Source organism: Hyaena hyaena, unplaced genomic scaffold, assembly GCF_003009895.1.
Source record: "Hyaena hyaena isolate Hyena2069 unplaced genomic scaffold, ASM300989v1 scaffold_33, whole genome shotgun sequence".
Classification (NCBI taxonomy): Eukaryota; Metazoa; Chordata; class Mammalia; order Carnivora; family Hyaenidae; genus Hyaena; species Hyaena hyaena.
In genome coordinates this window covers 192,508-198,507 of record NW_024080666.1, presented here as the reverse complement: position 1 = coordinate 198,507, position 6,000 = coordinate 192,508, and positions in this window count along the sequence as shown.

Below are 6,000 nucleotides of genomic sequence, written 5' to 3'. Positions count from 1 at the left end.
TACTAAACATCTACAATGCACAGGATGGCACTGGTCCCCCAATTATTTGGCCCGAAACGTCAGTAGTGCTGATGTTGATAAAAAGGAGAAGTGGGGGTTAGCCCACTCAGATGCGGGGACGGAGTTAGACTTACGAGTCTGGGGTCTGATGGCAAGTGAAAGCTCCTACAAGGTGTCCCTGGAAGAGGACGCCTCACCTCAGCAAGGACAGCTTAGCAGTAATGACACACAAGATCAAGTTAGAAAAACTGGATTCTGAGTTGATACTCAGAGATCAGAGATCACGTCTTTTGGTAAGATGTGAAAAAGCAATAGAAATCAGAAGGTCAGAATGGGAAAGTGGCTGGAGATTGAAATGGGGTCCAGAAAAGAAAAAAGGGCACCACAGAGGAGGTCCACCCCTCATTTTGAAATTTTTTAAAAAAATTTTATTTGTAAATAATTTTTTTCCACTCGTAGGGCTCAAATTCACAACCCAAAGATCAGGAGTTGCACACTCCACCAATTGAACCAGCCAGGTGCATCCCTGTCCCTCATTTTTAATTTTCTTGCTAGGAGAAGGCAAAGTACCCACTAAGAGATTATAAAGCATTAAGCAAAGGGAAGCTTCCAAGGTTCCAGAAAGACTAATTCCTCAGAAAGTCAACAAAGGTATCTGGCTGAGCAATATCTGCTCATCCTAGGGCCTCCAGGGTGAAATTGAAAACCTAAGTAAAAATCCGGACTTGGACACAGTTTCAGCCAATTTTGACATTTCAATTGCCGGCAGGGCACTGTGGTGCTTAGTAGGAGTCCACAAATCAACAATTTTGAAACAAGAACTGGTGCCTTTGCCGAGTCCAAGTCCTTCACCAGCCTGATAGTTTGAGAATACAAAGTAACCCTATTGTATTAAGAAGCGCTATGGAGACCTTTGACAGGCTGTGCCCACAAACTCCCGAACCAGAGTTCAACGAAAAATGCTCACACCTCAGTTGCATAATCCTTCTGAAAATGTTTTTACATTTGGGGTTTTTTATTTTTACCTTAAGCTAAAGTTTTAAGCTTCAGTTTTTTCCCTGCAAAATGGAGATAATAGTCCCTGCACCCTGAGGGCTGTGGGAAAGATTAAGACTAGGTACTCTGTACTGCCTGGGTCACCCAATCACCCAACTAACAGCGCTGTTCTAAAACCCAGAGGCTTTTGGTGCGCCTGGGTGGCTTAGTCGGTTAAGCGTCTGACTTTCGCTTAGGTCATGATCTCACGGTTCGTGGGTTCGGGCCCCGCGTTGGGCTCTGTGCTGACTGCCAGCTCGGAGCCTGGAGCCTGTTTCAGTCTGTGACTCCCTCTCTCTCTGACCCTCCCCTGCTCATGCTGTCTCTCTCTCTCCTAGAAATAAATAAAACATTAAAAAAAAATAAAAAAAAATAAAACCCAGAGGCTTTTTACTGTTGGCTTACCCTGCTCTTTAGCAGTACTTCACATTTTCTTAGGGCCATGCTGAGATTTAAAAAGAACCAGAACAAGAGGGACACTATTTAGAAAAGCAAATTAGTCCCCTCACCGCATCTCTAGGTCTTTGTTTCTTGAGTTTCAGGCAGTCCTCACTAGCAATTATTCCCATTTTACAGACCAAGAAAAGGAGGCTCGAAGTATACAATCTGCAAAATATGGGGTTAGTGCCTTCTGCTGGAGCCAGAGAAGGGAACTTGAAACTGAGAACACTGAAAAATAAGCTTTGTGGGCCTAACCCAGGAGCAGCTCCCAAGATGAAATGACCAGTGAAGCACAGGAAATGACTGACAGACTTGAGATGTAGTCTCTGCGAGGTGGCGCACTCTGTTCCTCTCGGTGCTCTACTTGGATTCAAGGCCCCAGAGACAATCCATCTGATTCCATCCTTTACCTAGTAAGACTTGCCTAAGGTAGTGATGGAAGGGACAGTGGAGGAATGCTGATGCTAGCAAAGTTACAAGAGGTAGAGTTAGGAGCTGAAGCGGGTGAGGAGATGGAATAGCAAGCAGGATGATCTATTAGTAAAGAAAGTAAAAGCAGAAGGGCCATTTCTGTAATTCTTGACCACAAATACATTTTTGACCCAATGCCAGATTTTCCGGAACACACTAGGAATCACCTGCTTGGGAAGAGAAATCATAAAATATAATCCTGACTCAAGAGTCATCAGTATGAGCTTCGAGGCCCGAGGATAAGATTTCTTTGATTTTTATGTGGATCAAGAAAAGCCACTGGGATAGGCTAGGAAAATTAGATACTTTGGAAGTTGCTTTCTCAGCTTCGAATAAGATGGTGGCTCTCAGAATATCAACTCTGAGAACCTTCACCATGTACTGAAAAAACCTATGTCTAGCCTCTCGATAACTGGAACTTCCAGAATTAAAAAGAAATATCCTAAGTAATACCCTTGGTTGACTTAACATATGTGCAAAAAAGAATGTATTTTCCAAGAAGTACAAATTCAGTAATGTACAGAATAACAGAGGAAAGCTGCTAACTGAATCCACATACAACCGAGCCCATTCATAATCTATTCTTGGTTTTCCCTAATAGTCTGATACAGGAAAAAAAAAAGGTGCACCTGAGGTAGTACACTTTTAAGAAAGTAGCTTTAAGAGCTGCTTTCAGACACCCACACAATTATTTTCACACATACAGAGTTCTTGAAATTATTTCCAGCAAGTTCTTGTACTCCACCAACACGGAAGAAAATTATCTAGCTCATCTCCTCTATTTTCTCTGTGGTTTTAAAGTCTTACTTTCAGAAAAAACCGTTTTTCATAAATGATATTAACCACTTCTTAATAATAAATAGGCATGGCTATTTCTTACTCTATCATTTTCTTCTAATTGCCACCCAACAGTAAACCTTGAAGACTTTAAGTAAAGGTTACTTACCAATGTTCAGCATTAGCAAAATCTACAAGCTATCAATCCTTTTTGAAATCTTAGCTCCCTAAGTTGTAAGTTTATCTTTAAAGTACAATGCCTAGTTTCCATATTTCAGCACATTACATCTATGACTCAGGTAGATGTGAAATTACTACTCCATTCAGGCCACCTGTCATGATGTCTTGGTGATTCCCTTGAAATTGCAGGAACAGATAATGTCAAAATTTCCGTTTGCTTTTGATCTTGGGAAATGTCATGTAAGATATGAGCCTTGATGGTTTAAAATAAATACCTACAATTCATGTCCCAGTTTTAAAAAATTATGGTCTTCTTACAGTTCCAGGATATGTAAAAAAAGCCCTTTAATTTTTCTAATTAGTAGAGTCTAACAACTCTTGACTTATCCAGGAACATTCTAATTTAACAGCCTCTTCATCTGTCTGGGGGGGCCTAGGTCATCTCTGTATTTTGAGGTTTTGTATAGCCTTTAAGATGGTGAGACTGAGTTTTCCCATCTTGATGCTCAATATTAATGTATGCCATAAATTATGCAGAACACTGCTGGAGGCTTTGGGTAAACATTGAAATGTTGCTGGGAGGCACTGAACAAAGATTTATGTAATCTTGGCCCTCATTTCCCGTTTCAAACTAGCAAGCTTATTACTAAGCCAGTTCTTTTCAGTCTGTTGTGTGTTCAGCTGAGTGTCATAGCTCCTCCTTAAGACTTTCATGTTTAATGAGTTATTTATGCACTCTTACAAAGACTGAAGATTTATAATTTTTAGATTTTCTTAAATGTTTATTTTCAGAGTCAGCACAAGCAGAGAAGGAACAGAGAGAGAGAAAATCCTAAGTAGGCTCAGTGCTATCAGCACACAGCCTGACTTGCGGCTCAATTTCACAAACTGAACCCTGATGATATGACCTGAGCCAAAATCAAAGGATGCTTAACTGACTAAGCTACCCAGGCACCCCTGAAGGTTTATAGTTTTTTTTAATTTTTAAATGTTTTATTTATTGCTAGGAGAGAGACAGAGAGACAGCGTGAGCAGGGGAGGGTCAGAGAGAGAGGGAGTCACAGACTGAAACAGGCTCCAGGCTCTGAGCTGGCAGTCAGCACAGAGCCCAACGCGGGGCTCGAACCCACGAACCGTGAGATCATGACCTAAGCAAAAGTCGGATGCTTAACCAACTAAGCCACCCAGGCGCCCCAGGTTTATAGTTTTTAAACCCAAAACACAAAGGCAGCAACAACTCATTTAGGCATTATGTTACGCCTCCATTTTCCATTAAACATTAAAAAAAATCGCGATGGCCTAGAAATGTATGGTTTCTCTTCAGCTGTTTTCCTCTGGGCTACCAATCCCCTTCTCTGATCACTGAACTCTGTTTACTATTTTAAGTATCAAGGGGTGCCTGGGTGGCTGCTGGTTAAGTGCCCCATTTCAGCTCAGGTCATGATTTCACAGTTCGTGAGTTAGAGCCCTGCGTCAGGCTCTGTGCTGACAGCTCAGAGCCTGGAGCCTGCTTGGGATTCTGTCTCCCTTGCTCTCTGCCCCTCTCCAACTCATACTCTCTCAAAAATGAATAAATGTTAAAAAAAAAATAAACTTATCTAACCACTTATCCTCCTGAAGGAAGTTCTCTTGCATTGGTGTGCCAATGCTACCTTTAAAATGTAAAAAGCAGGGCGCCCAGGTGGTTCAGTCGGTTGAGCGTCCAACTTTGGCTCAGGTCATGATCTCACAGTCCAGAAGTTTGAGCCCCACTCAGAGCCTGGAGACTGCTTCAGATTCTGTGTTTCCCTCTCTCTCTGCCCCTCCCTCACTGGTGCTCTGTCTCTCAAAAAAAAAAAAAAAAAAAAAAAGATTTAAAATGTAAAAGCAGATAAACATTAATACAGAGGCAGCACAGAAAGACCCAAATGGCAGGAAAATCTAACATTCTTTTACAATTTTCAGTTATTTCACATGGTCAACTTGAAGATATGTAATGGGAATAATTACGCTAAGACACCCAAGAAGGAAGGTATGGCAATTTAAAGAAAAGAGGTATCCTGAATCTAGTAATTTATTAAATGGAATCTCATCAGGTTATTCAACGTCCCTTCCTAATTCATCAGTGCTCCACCGCCCAGTTACTTAATCACTAATTGAAAACAGCAAGGTATGGAATAGCCATAAAAAAGTGTATCTGCAACCACTGAATTATGTGCTTCAGTAGACTGAAGTATACAGACATGAAAGAGATGTCTGCAGTATATTATAAATATTCCTAATCCCTATTATTTACAGTAAGTTTTGGAATAAGCAAAGTAGAAATTTAAGAGGGGCCAGGAGTGGGGGAGTTGGTAGCATATTGAGAACACGGTTTGGTTTCTATGCTAACAGATGCACTGAAAAGAATAATTTGAAGTGTAATAACATACCTGCACGTGTTTTCAAACCTAATTATTCTAGCCTTCTTCATTCTTGCTAAAAACCTGCTTTGCAAGGGACTTTTGATAAAATCCTGTATAGAAAGAATTCCTGCCGGCTGTTTTCAGTTTAGCATCCACCACCCTGTAAGGCTGTGAAAATGAAATACAGGTGACCTCTGCTACCTGCAAGTTTGCCTCGTACTACTTTGCTTTTATGAGAGACCAACGTTAGTACCTGTTTCGTTAACCAAAAGAAGTCTGAAGAGGATTTTCGCTTTTTAACTGCTTCTTTGCTTTATGCCTGTTCAACCTAAAAAACGTTTCATAGGAACGCTTAATTTCAGATAGTGGGGGAAACACGTAATAGCAAGTACTCCGTAGGTTTGCCTAATTCCTAATTCTTAATTATTCACAATGTAGATTATCCAGTGGTGTAGCAATTCCCTGGTAACACGGGTCCACAGGCTTCTTAGAGCCTCTCTTCCTCAATACTTCTAAAAGCAAGAAAATTAACACAAGCATCCAAGGAGTGGTGGATCCAGACTTACAACTTGGGTAAGTGCTTATCCGCTTCGCTAACATTGGTTTCAGATAGTTTTGGCTTCCTCTGGTAAGGAAAGCCTCCCAAGTAGATTATTTTCAAGGTCCTTTGAAAGATCTTGACCTTCTGTTAACTAAAAGCAAGTCATATTCA